The sequence below is a fragment of the Rhinolophus hipposideros genome (genome assembly GCF_964194185.1).
Source record: "Rhinolophus hipposideros genome assembly, chromosome: 9".
Taxonomy (NCBI): Eukaryota; Metazoa; Chordata; class Mammalia; order Chiroptera; family Rhinolophidae; genus Rhinolophus; species Rhinolophus hipposideros.
In genome coordinates this window covers 82,197,763-82,215,532 of record NC_138055.1, presented here as the reverse complement: position 1 = coordinate 82,215,532, position 17,770 = coordinate 82,197,763, and the positions used below count along the sequence as shown (strand labels likewise).

Below are 17,770 nucleotides of genomic sequence, written 5' to 3'. Positions count from 1 at the left end.
AGAGTGTTAAAAGAACTTTTCAAGATTGTCTTTTGACAATAAATTGCATTATTATATTGTTCTTATTATGCACGGATATATCTTTGGATCAATTAAATATATGGGGTAAGTGAGGTCTAAGATTAAGAGGGTATGGTTATATCATATCCAGTAGCATCTTTGAATTCAAGTAGCTCCATTTTTTAAGGAAATGCTAATTAAGCAATCAAAGGTTTCTTGATTTTTACATTGAGAAATGTACCATTCAGGTTTCAATACTAATCCTGAGGGAGAAAGAAAAATGTATTTCCTAATGTAATTTGTGCAGTTATTTCTATATTGCTTTCAGCCTTTATTTGCTATTTAAGAAATGAAAATATAAAAACCAAATTACACAATACAATCATCCTGACTATGACAGTAAAAGTATATCATTGTATGTGACTCACATTTCTTTAAAATGCATATAAATGTGTTCTGTAATATATATGTATATAATCTCCATAAATGAAAACTATTGAAATCATGTTTTAAAATGAAGATGCTGAGTAATTATTCATGACAACACTTTAAGAGCATATATTTTATTATTTGGAACTGCAACAAACCCACAAAGTGAACAGATTCTAATGTTATGCACTGTGCTAGTGTACTATAGCAATGATTCATATATTACTTTAATGTCAAATTCTTGATTAAAGTAGAATACATAATTCAATTTGCTATTGCAACTTCCTTGGAGGAAAAGTTGGACAAAAGCCAGTGATTCTTAAATGTCTCTAAGCCGTTTTGAAAAGCTAATCTGTTCTTGTGCTAAGTTTTGAAATAGTGTCAGGAAGGGCTATTGTACAACACCAACCAATTCCTTAACAGTGATTAACGAGAGGAAAAACAGTGTCATTCTGCGCAGTGTTAATTGCATGTCAAGGGCACAGTTCAAAAGGTTGGTAAATGCGTGTCCTGGTAAGATACATTGATTCATAAAAAATTATTTTCAACAGGATTAACTTGGAGTTTTTTTTGCTTTTTAAACTTCTTGTACATATTTTGTTTCTAAGCCTTTAAAAATGTTTAAAAATAAATGCTACCAGAGAGTGAACATACATGATAAATACCTTTGCATCGCTTGTGTGATTTTAAGAAGTCGTTACAAGTATTAATTTTTCTAGTCCTGTGAAGAGAAAGGAAGTGACTGCAGAACTTGTCTTTTTGTTCTGATTAAGTGGTACTGAAAATAATAACACCGACAACGTCTCTGAGTGAACGGCGATGGTTAGTTCAAACAGAGGCGATTAGACGACGATGGAGCACGCTGTCTTAGGTAAGAAACTAATTTTTCCATCAGTATGTGTGTGTAGGAAGAAAAACCCGTTTTATTTTTAAAGTATATTTCACGACGGGTGGTTCTTTTTTATTAACTTGCAAACTCTCTTGAAGGTTGGGGCAAAGCAGGCTACCTTTCATCATCTAAATTCCGCACGTTACCCCGTATTTTTAACTAGCCTTTTCCGTACACGAAAGAAGGGTGATGGGGAGAGATGTTACAAGTGAACTAAGAGTCAAAAGCGTGGCATAGGGAGAAAAAGCAAACCCCAAACGGGGATTTTTAAGCGCCGGTCCTGATGAGCCTGCTTGCACCGGCGAAACGCCTGCGTTAGTTAACCCTTTGGGCGCTGCAGCGGGATCTCAGGTGCCTGCGGGTCGGACCCTACCGACAGAGGAGGGGCGCCCCGCACCCGCAGAGGTGGGCTCTTCTCCCCAAGAGGGAGCGAGCGGGGAGGCACTTTGATCGTGCGGCGCGTGCGTCACAGCCCGGGACAGGCACCCAGTCGGATAGGGAGTGGAGCAGACCTGCTGCGAAAAGCCGCTCAAATGTCTGCTGACGAGGGGTCAGCCTTAACCTGTCGTCACCAGGAGCGCTCGCCCTCCTCCGCCCGCCAGCCTAGCTCCCGGGCGCAGGCCTGCAGGAGGCTCGGGCGGGGCCCCAGGTGAAAGGAGCCCGCGTCCTCCTGCGGCAGTCATCGCGCTCCAGCCTCCACAAACCCGGGAGCCGCCAGGCCGCGCGGCGGAACAGCAGCTGTGACTGACGGAGTCACCGCCCCGCGCGCCGGAGCCACCCCCTCCTCCCCCGCCGACCCCCCCACGCCTCGATACGTCATGGAAACACAGACGTCAGAGTCTCTCAGCCAATCGCAGGCAGCGGCAGGAGGAAAGGAGCTAGCGGGAGGGGGCGGGGGCAGCAGCGAGCCCTGGCGCTCGGGGTAGGAAGAGAGGGAGGGGCGCGCGGAGGCGTGAGTCCCCCGCCCCTCGCTCCCGCCACCCTTTCCCGACCGCGTTGCAAGTTCTCAACGCCGGGCGCGTGCTCTCCAGCCGGGGGCGCGCTCGCCGGGTCCTCCCCTTAAACGCCCTCTCCGCGCCGCTGGACTCCCAGTCTCCGGCGGAGCCGCGCTTCCTCCGCGCCCGCCCGCCCCCAGGCTCCCCGCGGGCCGCGTCACGTGACCGCGCCCAGCCAAGGCGGCAGCGGCGGCGGCGGCGCGAGCTTCGGCGGCGGCGGCGGCAGAGGCAGCGGGAGCAGCTGCGCCGCCAGCGTGGAGCGGGAGGCGTGTGGGTGTGGAGAGAAGGGAGCGCCAGACCGGAACGGGTGAGAGTTCTCGTCCCCCTGCCTACCCCGGCAATCTTGAGGGCCCCCCGGGGCTCACGGGGCTCCTGCCCGAGGCAGCGCGCAGCCCCCTCGTGCTCGGCCGTCCGCTCTCCGGTGGCCGCGGGCCCTGCCCGGAGCGGGCCGGGCTGCGGTGCTCACAGAGGGGGGCTGCACCCGCCCGCCGCTGCCGTTGCGGATGGCGGCGTGAGGTTGGCGGAGCTGCCCGTGCTGAGCGCGGCGCGCCCTGTGTGCGGCTTTGCGGAGCCGAGGAGGCGGGTCTTGCGGGACGCGGGCGGCCACTCGGCGGCTGCCGGGCTCTGGGCGGGGGCCGGGCCGGGTGCCGCCTCCTCCGCCGCCGCCGCCTCCTCGCAGTGCAGCGTGAGTAGGGAGCCCCGGCTGGTGGACGCCGAGCCTCTCGGCTCCGCGGCCGCCTCATCCTCGAGGTGCAAGCGCCCCTCCGCGTGGCGTCCCGAGCCCTGCCGGTCAGCTGCAGACAGGCCGAGGACCGAGCCCCCATTCTCTGCGCTTCTCGCTGTCCCTCATCCTTCAACCCCCGTCCCAGACCCTCCTGCAGCCTCCCTTTCCTTTACTCCCTCGGAAAATGGTTCCTGTTGCCGGGCGAGGTGAGTGGCGGCCGCCGTCCGCCCGCGGCAGCGGCGATGGGGCAGACCACCTGCGGGGGAGGCCGCGCGGAGGACGGGGTCAGGGCGTCGCGGCGGGGTCCCGACAGCGTTGGGTGCCCCGCTGACTGCAGCGGGTTTGGGAGAAGTTGGGGGCGCGTTCGGCAGCCCCCGCGCAGGTTGTCTCCTGCCGCGCCCGCACCCGGAGATCGTAAAGGTGAGCGGGTTTCTGGGCGTGCACTCGGCGCCGGGTCCGGCCGGGAGTCCCCGCCCCGGGCCCGAGGGACGGGGCTCGGTGGGGCTTCGGGTCTACACCCGCAGCTCGACTCCGAGCCGCTTCGGCAGCGCCATAGCTCATCCCTTCGCCGACCGCCCCCGCCCCGGCGCGTGGTGACCTTGAGGGCAGCGATACCCGGCACTCCTTCCGAACGCCCCGGGAGGGTCACCCCTTTGATTCCCGGCTGCAGCCCCACGGGCGCTTCGCGGGCGGAGAGCTGGGACCCCCATGCCCTGCCCGTGTGCCCGCTCCAGGGCTGGGTGGTTGATGTGTGTCACGCCGGACGGTGATTCCCTAGGAGTTGGAGAGCCCGCTCGCCTTTCTCCCGGCGTCTCCCGTCTGGCCCCCCACGGTGTTCCCAGTTGCTTCCGATTCGCGTTTTTGGACTTAGTGTAAAAGAAGAAAAAAAAATAACACCCTGCCTCCTCCACCCCCTTTTTGGAAAGGGTCGGTGAGAAAGAACCGCATTCCCGTTGCGGGGTTGGTGGGGTGCTCCTTTTATGCCTTCCTGCAGGAGAATCCTGGGGCTGAGCTAGTTAGCGACCCCTGGTTCTGCGTGCGCTGCGGTCACCAGCCGGGTTGGTCGCGGTGCGCATTGCTCTTCATTCACCAGTTTTCTGCGGGACTCGCAGCGCTGGGAGTGCCCCCATCCTGTGCGGTGCAGCGGTCTTGGCGCCGAGGGCAGGGCAGGCGGAGCTCAGGGTGGGCCCAAGGAGTCTTGAAACCTGCGGAGCGCCTGACTCTTCCCGCAGGGGTATTTTTTAACCTTTCCCTGGGGTTAGACGCGGCAGACAGCCACCTTTGGCAGCTATGCATGCTACTTTTCTGGGTTTATTAATAATCTAATGGCTCTTGTTGGTATCGATTGCTGTTCATGATAAATTAGTTATATGCATTGTTTTTTCATACGCGTGTAGGTATATGCTCGTTATCTGGACTGTCTGCCTTTCAATATGGAAGCCTTTGTTGTGTTTAACCTCCCCCACCTGAGGACAGTCTTATTTTAACGTAAAGCTCTCGTTTAGCGTGGGCATATTTTATAATAATAAGACGTGCTTGTAAGGATATGCTGTGTATGAGGCTCTCCTTGGGCAGAGGGTGTGTAACCCTTTGGATGGTGGCCCACGTGAGTGAATGGAGGGCCTTCACTGCTTACCCTACTGCCAGCCTTCCTCAGACTCACTGTCCTTGTGTGTGGCAAAGGCGGATTGCGGGAATTAGAGGGATTGGAGGAGAATCTCTTTTTGTACTTGTGAGTTTCGTTTGGGTTCTCCTCCCCGTCTTTTTCATTTTTTGTCCTGGTGACTTCAAATTCGGAGTAAATAAAAATATTTTCCTTAAAGGGGTCCTTTGAAAACTATTATATGAAATGGGCTTATTTAGGCATGATTTAAGGGGGTCGTTTTAGTTTCAACCTTGCTTTGGATGAGACAGTTAAATTGCTATAATTAAGGGTGGATCTCTGTCCTGATTTTGGCTTGGGTGTAACTGGAAAGATCTTTGAAAAGTAACTGTTATTGCCTACCATATAGTCTGCAAAAGTGAGTCACAGTTGGGTGAGTTGAGGACAGAGCGCCACCTTTAATTTAAAATTTCATGATTTTGTTTTATTAAAATAGAAAAATCAGAGTACGCCTTGATTTTTATTGCAGTTGTCATTTTATACATTGAGATTATCCTCATTAAGATGTTTAAAGTGAAATTGCCTTCATTTTTCTGTATTCTCTAACTCTTCACTCTTTTAGCGGGGGATTTCTGCAATCATATGGGAAATCATAGTTTTTAAATTGAAGCTTGAAGTTTAATGTAAGATTTTGAGGTGAGGTGAGAAACTATTTGATTTGTCCTGATACTAAATAATAGGGGTAATGATATTTGGATACTTAGGAAAAAGAAATAAGGAAAGTGATAACTTCATTGTAAGTAGATATTTAAAACTAGCCATTGCTACCAAATAAAGGTACCTACTGGTATGATTGTGGTCTTACAACTTTTTTAGCTTGTATGTAGTTAACATTCTGAAGTAAAAGTAAGCATGCAAAATCTGTAAAATTATTAACCTTGCTTGAATAAAGTATAGTAATTCTTTTTGTTTGTTACTCGTCTTCCAACAGCTTGCCTTTTAAGGTTTTATTGAGAGTTTTACAATTACTTTTTCTTAAAATAAGACAAATGAAGACTTGAAGCAGGACTTACATTAAAAGTTATTAAAGACCATGTTGGAAAAAGTGGTTTCTGTATATGCTTAGAAAACAAATGCTGTAGTGAGAGTTGGATTGGTGAGGTTTCCTTCCCTGCCCATTTGTTCACTCCTGTCTTTCTCCCTCCCAAATAAAACAATTTGAGTTGTACTATCTCTTTAGGCACAGGATACTTTTTTATTGTGAATGCAGATATAACATGAAAACACAAAGATTTAGCTTGTAAGTAGTGAATAAATTAACATGTGGATATTACCAAATATAATTTTAATTATAAACCACAAGATATCATTGCCCTTCTAACTGCATTTAAATTTCAGCACTTGAGATTTCTTCAGAAACTACTATAAAGCGTAAGGTATTGAGCTATAGATGTATTTACAAAATTACAATTAAACAAAAAGATCTGCTTGAGATGAAAGGTGGTTTATGCTTTAACTTTGTGAAATACGGCCCCAGATTAAAGGACATCCTTTGAGCAGTTAGGTTGATGTATACAAAGTAATCATACATTGTTATACATACTTTGATAGAATCCTTGATTTAGTGGTGAAATTTACTGATTTCCTTTGTCTGACAGACATGCTAGCTAACTTCATTATGGATGAAACAGTCCTCATATTGTGAATTGAGTTGTATAGTCAACAGGTTTTAAGAGAAATGGCGAATTACAACTGCATATCTGGTCTTTTTCAATACTAGCAAAAAAGTATTTGTCTTTTTTTCCCTGGTATTTTTACACATATATTGTTGAAATTTGTCCTTTTCACCTTTTAATTCTTTTGTAATGAATGAGCAAAAACACAAAGGAGCAAAGATCAGGAAGTAGATATTTAAGAATTATCTTTTTGCTGTTTGGGTAAGAATACTCACCTAGTTGAAAGGGAATAATTATATTCTAGTAGGTGTTATGTATAGAAGGGTACTGAGAGCAGCTTATTTTGGAATATATGGAATCTGAGGTAACAGGAAAATGATACAATAATTGGAATAATTTTCAAAAAAATATAAAGATTTATTTTTTAGCTTTTACAGATGTTCTGTATACAAACATATACATCATTGTCTTGTTAAAATTTATTATTGATGTTGTCAAATATATGAAAGTATAGAAAATATGGTTACTGTCCGGTTATGACAGTTATCAACTCATGGCCTATCTAATATCATTTATATCTTTACAGAAGAAATAAATGTTATAAATGGGGATATAGGACAGATAACTAAATAGAATTGTTATGTTTTACTTTTGTAATTTACAGAATATACACAATAGTGTTTTATATCTGTTGAATCTGAAGGATCACTTTTTATGTTCTTTGTTGTTTTGGTAATACTCTATTTTATAGCAGGCACCTAACAATAGTGTCTCAAGTTTTCTGTCTTAATAATAATGTTTTTGATTTATAAAGTGCTTTAGAATATTTCAGAATGTATTTATATACTGTCTGATTTGATTGTCCCAATAAATGATCCTGTGAGATGAGTAAACTGTTGTACCTTTTCTTTTCCAGGGAGGAAAAATGATTTGTCTGGGTCCTAAGGTCGCATAGTTAGCTGCTAGATTAGCCAGGGCTAGACTTTAGGTGGCTTCACATTTTTTTCCTCCTTTGCTATTTCCATTATACATGTTTATGTAAGTTTGTTAAAGTTCTATAAATTTATGAGAAATCAATTTCTGGCAGAGTAAATTTAATAGTGGATTATAAACAGATTTGCTTGGGTGTAGCTTTATAAATTTAATCATTGCTTGTATTTGGTATAATGTAAACAGTTCATACCCTGATTTGCTTAACAGCTGAGTAAATGAATTTGAACATATTTGAAATACTATATTTTTAATATTGTGGGTTGGATTATTTTTAAGTTAGGAATTTTGTTTTCAAAGACATGTTAGTCTTTAACATGATTTAAGGGTGTCTTAAATCTTGAGTTAAAAATAATGGCCTATAAGTTTTTTCTTTTAATTCCTGCTGTAATTTGTGTGTGTGTGTGTGTGTGTGTGTGTGTGTGTGTTTTTCTGCCACAACCCATTTATTACCGAAATCTTTTTTGAAATACTAATTTATGTCGTGAAATTTAGTTTTAAAAGTTCCCAAGTGAGGATATTTTAGTTTTGGAAACCGAAAACCTTGTTATAAATCCCACGAGGAAGTCAGTGGCGCTCCAGCATTGGGTGCTTGCCGATCACCTGGGAGGGGGGTCACTGAGAGCGCAGACCCCCTGGCATTACCTCTACAGTTCTGATTCAGCAGATTTGGGGTGCTGAAGTTATAACTAGGTGAAAATTATGTTATGCGGTAGAGATGCCTTTATAAATTAGAGGGACATCATTGATTGATTTGACTTTGAATGTAGTGTAGTTAGTGCTTTTAAATAGTTTTGACTCTTGTAGCCAAGTTAGATTTGTGAACTTGGCGGTTTTGTGACAGCTATAAAGCTGATCAATTGAAAATATTTTTGTTATATGTATGCTTTGTCTTTTTTCAGAAAGCCTACCACTTTTTCATAGGCTTTTTCATAGGCAAATAACCACTTTTTCACAAAGTGGTTATTTATTATGTTACTTACTAGGCACTGTAAACTCCTAGACAGAGAATGCTCTTCCCTCTTTGTTTTCATGCCTCAGTGTCTGCCATTTCCAAATGACTTAAACATGGGGACTGATTTTCATAGAGTAATGCATGCTGTGTCAGTACAGTGCTGTATATTTATTTATGCTTTAGTCTAGCTCTTAATTTTTTTAGAAAGACATTGGATGTTCCTTCAAACTAAAAGGACATAAACTGGATAAGTGGTGATTCTTAATTAGTTTCAGTTAACAAGCAGCTGTTCCTTCAAAAACAGCAGGTTAGTGCCTAATGATCTTTCAAGAATATTAATAATATAAGACTTATTGAAAATTTACCATTCTGTGCCTTAAAGCAGAAGTTACTGCTGTTTCATTTAAACGATCAATAACAGTTTATATAGTTCAGCAATCTATTGTAAGGTCTATTTGTTGTAAACTGATCTGATTTTTTGAACTGTTTTGTCTAATACCATATACCACATATGGATTACTTTCTATTTAAGGCCAGTTTTAAAATACAGTTGTCTTTACTTCATTTATAACAATATAGGAAGTAGCTGCATCTGTATTTTAAATGTATTTTATAGTGAAATTAATTTCAAAGCAGGTCCAACCTCAAGACTACGCTGAGCATTTTTTTGTTTGTTCCCAAAACTTAGGCTTATTGGCTACGCTTTAGGATATATTTAGGAATCATGGGTTATAATTACTAATGATTGTGGAAATCTAAACTAATAAAGTTTTCTGGCAGAGGGATCTGGATAAACTATGGGTAAACTTTTCACAGTATTCTTGTAAAGCTTTTTTTCTTTTCTTGTTCCTAGAACACTGTCAACTATCCTAAACAGTATGCAGTGTTTTTAATTACCTCTTTGGTAAGAATAGTATTTGGTATTTTTAAGTACAGTGTTATTTGATGTTTTTAACCAATGTGGTTCTCAAAATCTGGGATACCTGTTTTGTGTTAATATTAATGTCACCTGGGCCTCTGGGGAAGGACTAAGGATAGTTTTGAATGGACCAGTGCTTGCTTACACTGTGAAATCTGAGCTTATACTGCCTAACTGTAAACTGGTATGACTAAAGACCTGATAAATGTAGGAGTAAAAATTATTATTTCTGAAAAGCAGATCTTAAAAAGGATTTGATTGTTTAAAAGATGCTTTTTAAATAGCTTGATTATTAACAATGTAGATTTATCATTCATTGTATTAATTCAGTGAGTTAGTTAGCTCCCAGAAAGATTTTAAACAATCTTTTATTCTTAAAATTCTCAGATCTGCTGCTTTTATCTACCTTTCATAGTTGTGCCAGAATTTTTTTTAAGCTTTCCTGCTGTCTTCACTAAAACTTTCAATGGTTCCTCATTTTTCTCTTTATCAACATGCAACTTGACTCTGAAGGCCTTTTATAAAATAACTCACTGTTTTCGAAAGTGTGTTCTAGAACACTGATTCTAAGAAACATTAACAGGGGTTTCATGGCGGGAGAGGGGTAAAACCAAAATCCAAGATAGGCTGGTTTATGCAGTTTTTCCATTTGGAACTTCTCCCATACTTTGATATGCTGATATGGTACGAATCTCTCTAAATGTCTTTAGTATTTAGCTCCTCTATTTAACAGAATCCCTTTTAGTGGAGCATCTCATCTGTTACTTTTCTATATTACCTAACTAGAATCCCCACTTTGCACACCTCTAGGGGGTGCTATTCACAGAGAACACCATATGAATCCTGTTTCCTGGAGTTGAGAGCAGTGTGGCAGTACTGTAATACTGCTGACTGCTCACTATGGACAGTCTTACAGTCTTGCAGTCTTCTACACACACCCTTCTCCTTCTCTTGCTGTGACTTCATGTGTGTTCTTCCTGTCACCTGATAGGACCCTTGGTGTCCTTGTCTATCTAAATGTCCCCATCCTTCCAAACGTATCATTAATCTACCCTTCCTAGTCATCACTCATGTTTTTGTCTGAATTTTTCTACAAAAATAGCCTGGGTCATACACTTCCCATCTGTTACACAGAGGGTGACAAAAAAATGTATATGCATTTTAAGAAAGGAAAAAACTATTGAAATTGTAATACAGTGAATGACACTAGCATTCATTTGATCAACGCCATCCATCTTTTGAGCAAACTTCATACTATACACATTGCTACCGTAATTCAGTTCAACTTCGAAAAGTAATACGTACATAACATCGCTTAAAATGTGTACATTTTTTGGCACCCCTGGTATACCCTTTTGTCGTAGTCAGCAATGTTGAATCAGTACTTTCTGGCATGTTGGTTTAGGATGTAGACATTGTTAACTTGCATTGTTAAGGTAAAGCAGATGAGGTTGAGGAATTTTTCTTGGAGAATTTCTAAAAGCCTTTTTACCTTTGAAATTGTAACTTTGCTCAGATGGATTCATAGGACAACCTGTTTTACTTCTGGAGTACGGCAATGTTTCATAAAACATTGCTCGGATATTAGAATTTAGCTTCTACCTAGGAAGTCTTTTCCATTTCTTAATTTCAATGTAGTAATTTGTGCATTTTAGGTTTTATTCTGATTGTAATTAGTCATTGTAATAACAAAATTTATATCTTAAAATGCCCATTTTCACTGTTGCTTTGGCTTGTGACTTCCTTTCATCAGGATTGATGTTCTTAAGATGCACTTGTTGGACCTGTAAACCATTAGCACATTGCAGGGTGTAAAATGCCATAATTTGAAGCATATATATTATGGTTTAAAATTTAAAATATGATATTCTTGTAGTTTGTAGTTGCTGTTTATTGATAAGAATATTGTGAAGCTGTTTTGAAATGTTATTTGCTGTAATTTTTGAGAGTTCTTTTCCATGAACTGAGAGTGAACTGTTAGCTCATGACCTGACCTGGTCTAGAATCACTGTCGGCATCAGGAAGACGTGTAGGTATATGGTCTCTGTTAAAGTTTGAAGCATAGTAATACGGCTTTTCTTCTAACTGCCTTCCTTAGGTCCAGAAAGGAAAGCCTGTACTTGCCTTTATCATTTCTTATTGAATGCTCATGTAATTTCAAACGTACAAGTAATTAATGTTTATATAGATTTAGTACGTAAGCTGTTACAGTAAAAAGTGCTTGAAAAAAGTTGCTCTCCAGAGATGATTTATTTTCCAGTGATTAGCACAGCTGAAACTGTCCAGGTGCATGGTTGTTGACTGTTCTCCCAGTTACAGACCTAATTGTTGGTAAGGTATTGTAGATGGAATTCTAAGGTTTGCTCTTGCTTTAACATCGCAATAATAATAGTAATAATATAAGTTGGTGATCAAGAGAGGAGAATAGAGTGGTTTGGGTTGTGAAAAAATAAATAAAAAGAACTCTGTGGAGGCAGAAATCAGTGGAACCAGCAAGAGTGAAATTAAAGCATGATTTTTTCCGGCTGGATTTTAATCTCTTCTTACCGGACACACGAGGCTGACATTGGCATATACTCCATGCTGCCTTGCTAATACCTAGTGTAATGGGAGATTTTCAGTTGCTTTGCTATAATTCTATCCTTCTCTGCTTATGCCCAAATCAGGTGGGTGATGCTTTAACTGTTCTTTGTTTGTTGACTCACAAACACCAGGTGCTTAACTTTGGACAGACTGACAACTGACACCGTGGTGAAAGAACGACTGAGTTAAAAGGCACCCGTGCAAAGAGGAGAGGGCTGAAAACAAGGAAGGCCAATCAGTGACGCGGGAAAGAGATGAGGCAAAGTCTAGGAAGAGGAGATTGTCCAGCATCAAACGCTCTGGATGTCAGGGACCAGAAAAAGCAAACATCACTCAACCCTTCAGCCTTTCTCTGCATGCACAGAGCATTTAGGCTCAAGTTTAAAGTCGCCTGCCTTTGACCTTAAACTCCTCTATTTTTATATATGTAATTGAACACTGGAACTTACCTGATTCTCCTTTGCCTGTGGACCTCTTGGCACAGCATTGTTTTTGCTAGGAATGCCCATCTTTCTCAGACTAGGCATCGCTGTGGCATTCCTGTGTGGGACTGGACCTAAAACTTCTGATTTCGGTTTTTACTCTGTGATGTTATCTTAAGTTCCGCCAGATTTAAATTTGAATTTAATCTTTACTACTAAAAAGCCCAAATGACCTTGGGTAAATCACTTGTTTTCTTTGTTATTGCCCTCAAAAGTGCAAAATACAAAGCCAGGGAGTTTTATTTTCTTTCTTGGAAGGTTGGCGTAAAAAAAAAACAAAAAACAAAACAACTGTATGGCCATAGTAGGTCTTCTCCCCCTATCCCGCCCCAGTTTTTCAACCATTTGGTTCTTTTAGGTTTTCCTTCTAATACTGTCTTTTAACTAGCCTGTCATCATTTCATGTTTCATCTGCGGTGTGCTGTGTTACGTTCATGAAGCTAATAATTTAGCTTTTCAATACGTGCGTTTATCTAAGATTTCTAGTTAAAGTAGCATGTAGCTGGCATTTTACTCTGCTCCCTGCCAAAAGAATACTCAAATGAGAGTAAGTCTGAGTTTATGTATTTCTGGTAAGATCCCCAGCGAACTTCCCTCACTGAGCTTTCAGGATGCTGGCCAGAGTTGAAATATTTTCTCCGAAGACTCTGACCGACTCAAGGGGAAGGACCTAAAGATTCTTACATGGCTCTGTGTGTTGGGGGGTTGTCCAAAGAGAGTGTCCCCGTCAGTCACCCTACAGTAAACTCCAAGTCAGAAAGCCCCACCTGTGAGTCCAGAACGCCTGTGTAACTTTGTGTATTGACAGCCTTATATAGTTATGATTGACATACAGTAAACTGCACATATTTAAAGTGGAAATCTTGAGTTTTAATGTATGTATACTGCAGTGAAATTACCACAGTGGTCGAGTTAGTGAACACAACCTTTCATCTGAAAATTTCCTTGTGCCTTTTTGTAATCTTCCCCTCTCCCACCTCCTTCTTTCCTCAGGCAACCACTCATCTGCTTTTTGTCATTATAGACTGAATAGAATTTTCTAGACTTTTATGCACATGGAACCATACAATACAGTATATGGTCTTTTTTGTTCCAGCTTTCAGCATAATTATTTGAAATCATCCATGTCACATATATTAATAGTTCAATGCTTGTTAGTGCTGGTGAGGATTTCATTGTATGGGTACATGATAATTTGTTTATCCATTTACCAGTTGATGGATGTGTCTGGTTCCAGTAATGTATAGAGTCCAGATATTCTGTCCCTTTTTAGTTAGATTGTATTTTTCTTATTATTGAGTTGTAGTTTCTTTATACACTCGAGATAAAAGTACTTTGGGAAGCATTTGTGTTTGTGCTGGGGGTGGGAAGAAGAATGGTGTTGAGAGATACATATAATGCCTGAAACTGGAAAAGCAAGCAGGAGCCCTGTAAGTATTATTTGTGGAGATGGAGTTAGGTACTAAAACCTGTTGCCTGAGTGGAAAATAGGGTAATGGAACTAAAAGAACTGCTAATATTAAAGAAGAAGAAGAAAGAAAGAAAAGGAAAGAAAAAAACAAAAGCCTTGTAGATCTGTTTCTTTAAACAAACTTTAGGCATGTATACATTTGTCAAAACTAAAAATGAATACATATATAGGATAAGTTTATATGTCTGGATCACCCAGATGTGTCACCTGTCATTCAGTTCTTGTGTCTGTGTGCAGTCTTATAAAATTTAGATGCAGAATTCAGTATTATTTTGAATAAAAGAATCCATTTTTTACAAAAGCACAAATAAATAGTGCTTACTTGACTGGAAACTTCTTTGACAAAGACAGCCCACAAACAACTTAAGGTCCTTAATTTCTCACTCAAGTCTTCCTTCACTTTGTACATTCAGATTCCTCATTCTTTATTATGTGTAGCAGTTGTCATCTGTTGAGTTTCCTTTGGGATGTTCCTTACCACGGTTATCACTCCACACACATCCCAAGCAGCTCATCAAAACATACAAATAAATTATTTCCCAAATAATTACATACAGCCCTCTCCCTACTAAGAATCTGGTATATGATTTCTCCATTTCTTCATCTGGATAAGTTTGTATACTTCTTAGTGTGACAGCTTAATCCCATGAAATGTTGACTTGAGAGAGACTTTTACTAAATCTGTTACGGAGTACACTTCTGTAGGTATGTCTTTACAATTGGCCATATTTTAAAATTCCACGCCATCATTAATTTCCTGTCTTCCTTTTGAGGGATTTGATATTTGACTGAATTTCTTCCTCTTGCTTTCTTTGAAAGAAGTAGAATCTCAGAGGGAGACAGCGATCATCTCTTAAAAGGTGGGAGAATTCAGGAGGGGGGAGGGGGAATGTTTTGCTAAGGTGCCATGGAAAATAGACCAGCTCAAAACACACTAATTATTTTGACTAGATTAAAGGGAATTTAAAATTATTGAATAAAATTCACCCCTGTGCATCTGCTTTCTATCTGCCAGGTATTGTTTTAAGCAACTTGCAAATATTAAGCTGTTTAAAGGAGTAGGTTCTGTGGAATTTTGGGGAGAGAGATTCTCTACTAAAAAAGATGAAAATGGTTAATGATTTTAAAGATAGACTAAAATACCAACTTAAAATGTAACAACATCAACTGTATTATTGTGGAAAATACAGAACAATATAAAAATGAAACAAAATCACGCATAACCCAACCGTGAAACATACCTAGCTTTAACATATTAATTTATTTTTGATCTCTTAAAAAATTTGTACACCTATTAACATGCTTGAGATAATGTAGGTATAATTGTGTGCCTTTAAAAAGCTTTATATCACTTTCTTACGTCATTAAATTTTTTCATCAACATCATTTTAATGAATGTAATATTTCATCCTATGGCTATTCCCTTATTGCTGGATGTTTGGGTTTTAAGTTTTTCCTCTTATGTTAAATAATCCTGCAATGAACATCTTTGTTGATAACTATTTCTCTTCATTTGTGATTGTTTCCTTTTTAATTACTAGGTTTAAAGGATTCAGGTAGTTTGGTATCTTTTGATTAAAATTTTCTATCAGTCTCCTTTCTGTGAATCCGGTTAGGTATTTGCGATTCTTTATCTTGCTTTGTGTACAGTTCAGGCCACTCACTTCCAGGTCTCTGCCTTACTTTCTCAAATTCTCATAGCACTTCTAAAAATTCCTATTTTGTTGTTGACACTTCCATGAAATGTTCGGTTTGAGAACAGGGACTGTTCATCTTCCCATCACTTGCCCCTGGCACAGTGCCTTAGACATGGGAGGTTCTTAGTGACTCTCAGAATGAGCATCTTGTGTCCAGTCTTGAGCTTGAACCCACTGACATTGGCATCCAGTAAAACGCTTGTTTTGTCTCGCCTTAGAAACTGCAATATGTTTGAGGTGAATTATTACAAGGCACTATCTCTTTTCACTTCAGCTGAATACTATGTGCTTTGAATTATACTGTTGAAGATGAGAAATATTCTGTTATAACTGTGCTATATAAATTTAAGTCATTCTGAAACAATTCCACCATCCTTGTTTTTAAAAGGTAGCATAGACTTGACTAAGTGGAATAGAATACTAAGAAGGCCGTAGAAATGGAAGTTTTATTTCAAAATGTGAATGACTAGATAAGCAGCTTTTCTAAAATGCTTTTTTGCAGATTAATATATCTTCTTTTTTATGGAGGAGGCAACTCTACAGAAATTTAACATCTGAACCTTTAAGTGCAAATGTATGTTAAGAGGTAATCCAAATAAAAAAGGTTCTGTATGTCATAAAACTTGAAAGTTTCAAAAAGGTGTCCTAGCAGATTCTCCCTGTGACATTGTATCTGACTTTGTTAATCCCCAGACTTTGAGTGGAAAACTTAAGATTTTAGATGAATACATTCCTTCAAAAAATGTTTATGTGATCACTGTGCTGGATGGTAACAGCTGTACCTGCCAAGAAGAGAGGCTGTGAGGCGGAGCTGTGAGTCTGCGTCAGTCGGCGCGTCCAGTCTTCCTTCTCCGTTTCTTTTTTTGTGCAGTGATTCATCAGGTGCCGTAGCTTCCAAGGAACCAATGGAGGGTGTGCACACGTCCCCTTCCTGGTCTTTGATCTCTGCCTATAAGGAAAGGGGAATATATTGTGTCCAGCTATTCTTACACATAGGAGAAAGGCATTTTGGAGTCAGCTGTCAAACCTTCAAATTGCAGTAGTTTCACTTGCATGGTGTCCTATTCTTAGAACTCTGCATAGTGGTATCTGTCCTTGGGTCACTATTACTTTTGAAGGATTTTGTTGTTGTTTTAAAGTTGCTCTGAGCTCTGCTTGTGTATCCATAATACAGCCAAGGTAGGGAGCCAGGCTGTGAGTTCTGAGTTGTGTCGTAATCTTGGGCTTGCCCGTGTGTCTCCTTTCTTGATGTGTCCCCATATATTTAAGTGAAACCTTTCCCCAGGCTGAGCTTGTGTTGGTGAAGGTCTCTGTGCTACTAGGAGGGGAAACTCCTTGGAGGAGACTCTTTAGCATTGCCCCTCCAGTATATTCAATATTTGGTAACCCCATAAGGTCCCACGTGGAGTTGAAAGGAAGATATTTTGAGTGGTTTTGGGGGTCTAGAGAGAGTCTAGTCTAACTGAAAACTGAATGTGCACGGAGAGTTTGGAGTCATCATCAGAAGTCACTAGATTGTAGTGGTATTGAGGGGCTTTTAAGATGACAGCTGTAGAAGTGGAAGGTATAAGGGAGGGAGAGTAAGTAACAGATTATTTACTTGGTTGAGTGTAACTTTTTCCCATTGAGTTGGTAGATACATATGTATTTGATATTCAAAACAGGTGTGTTTTTTTTTCCTCTCGAGTACTGCCTCTTGATTACTTAGAAAAGTTATAGGTATACACGGATAAAATGTACCCAAATAATTGTATCATGACATTCCTCTAATGTTGAGGTCAATGAATAATGAATGGTCTTCTTGCCGTGGAATGCCACTCAGTGGACCGATTGCCATTGGGAATACCTTTGTAATGGGAAGGGATGGAAGAGAAAGGAGACCAGCAAAATTGGGGGGAGGTGCGGGATAATTTCTCTCCTAGCCTGAAGGCCATTATTTATCTTCCTGAACCTTGTAAAACAAGTAGAGAAACAGGAAATTGGCAAAAAAAGCCCTCTTGGTAGCCAGGAGTCTCTGCATCCAAACTCCCAGTGCCTCACTCCACATTAGGTGTGTTTCCCTGGTATGTTTACTAGTATTTTACATACATTCCTGTAACATTTTGATAACTGGTTTTCCAGCACACTGCAGTTGAGAGTAAATTTGGAGAAACTGGAAAGATTGTTCAGAGACGTAAGTATTACAAGAAAAGATAAATATTACAAGAAAGAATTGAAAATTGACATCTTGACAGTGAGAAAAAGCGGTTTTTAAAATCAAAAGTAGGAATTCACAAAACTTAACAGTCACAGAAACTTTGGTTCAAAAACAGTCGCTCTGTACTGCTCTTCCCATCTGGAGTGTCTTTATCTGGACT

At 41.0% G+C, this 17,770-nt stretch overlaps 1 protein-coding gene across 7 annotated transcripts in view; it reads left to right on the top strand.

Moving 5' to 3' along the window:
• Positions 1-789: 789 nt before the first annotated feature.
• The window catches only part of ATP2B1 (ATPase plasma membrane Ca2+ transporting 1), a 121,699-nt gene continuing 104,718 nt past the window's right edge, over positions 790-17,770 (top strand). For 3 of the 7 annotated variants that reach the window (XM_081058226.1, XM_081058222.1, XM_081058228.1), the window contains exon 1: positions 2,184-2,620. The gene's annotated coding sequence lies outside the window, so the exon portion shown is untranslated. Of the gene's footprint in view, positions 1,301-2,183; positions 2,621-2,812; positions 3,244-17,770 lie in introns of those variants that run through there. The other 4 variants (XM_081058227.1, XM_081058223.1, XM_081058229.1 and 1 more) reach the window with 2 other exon arrangements.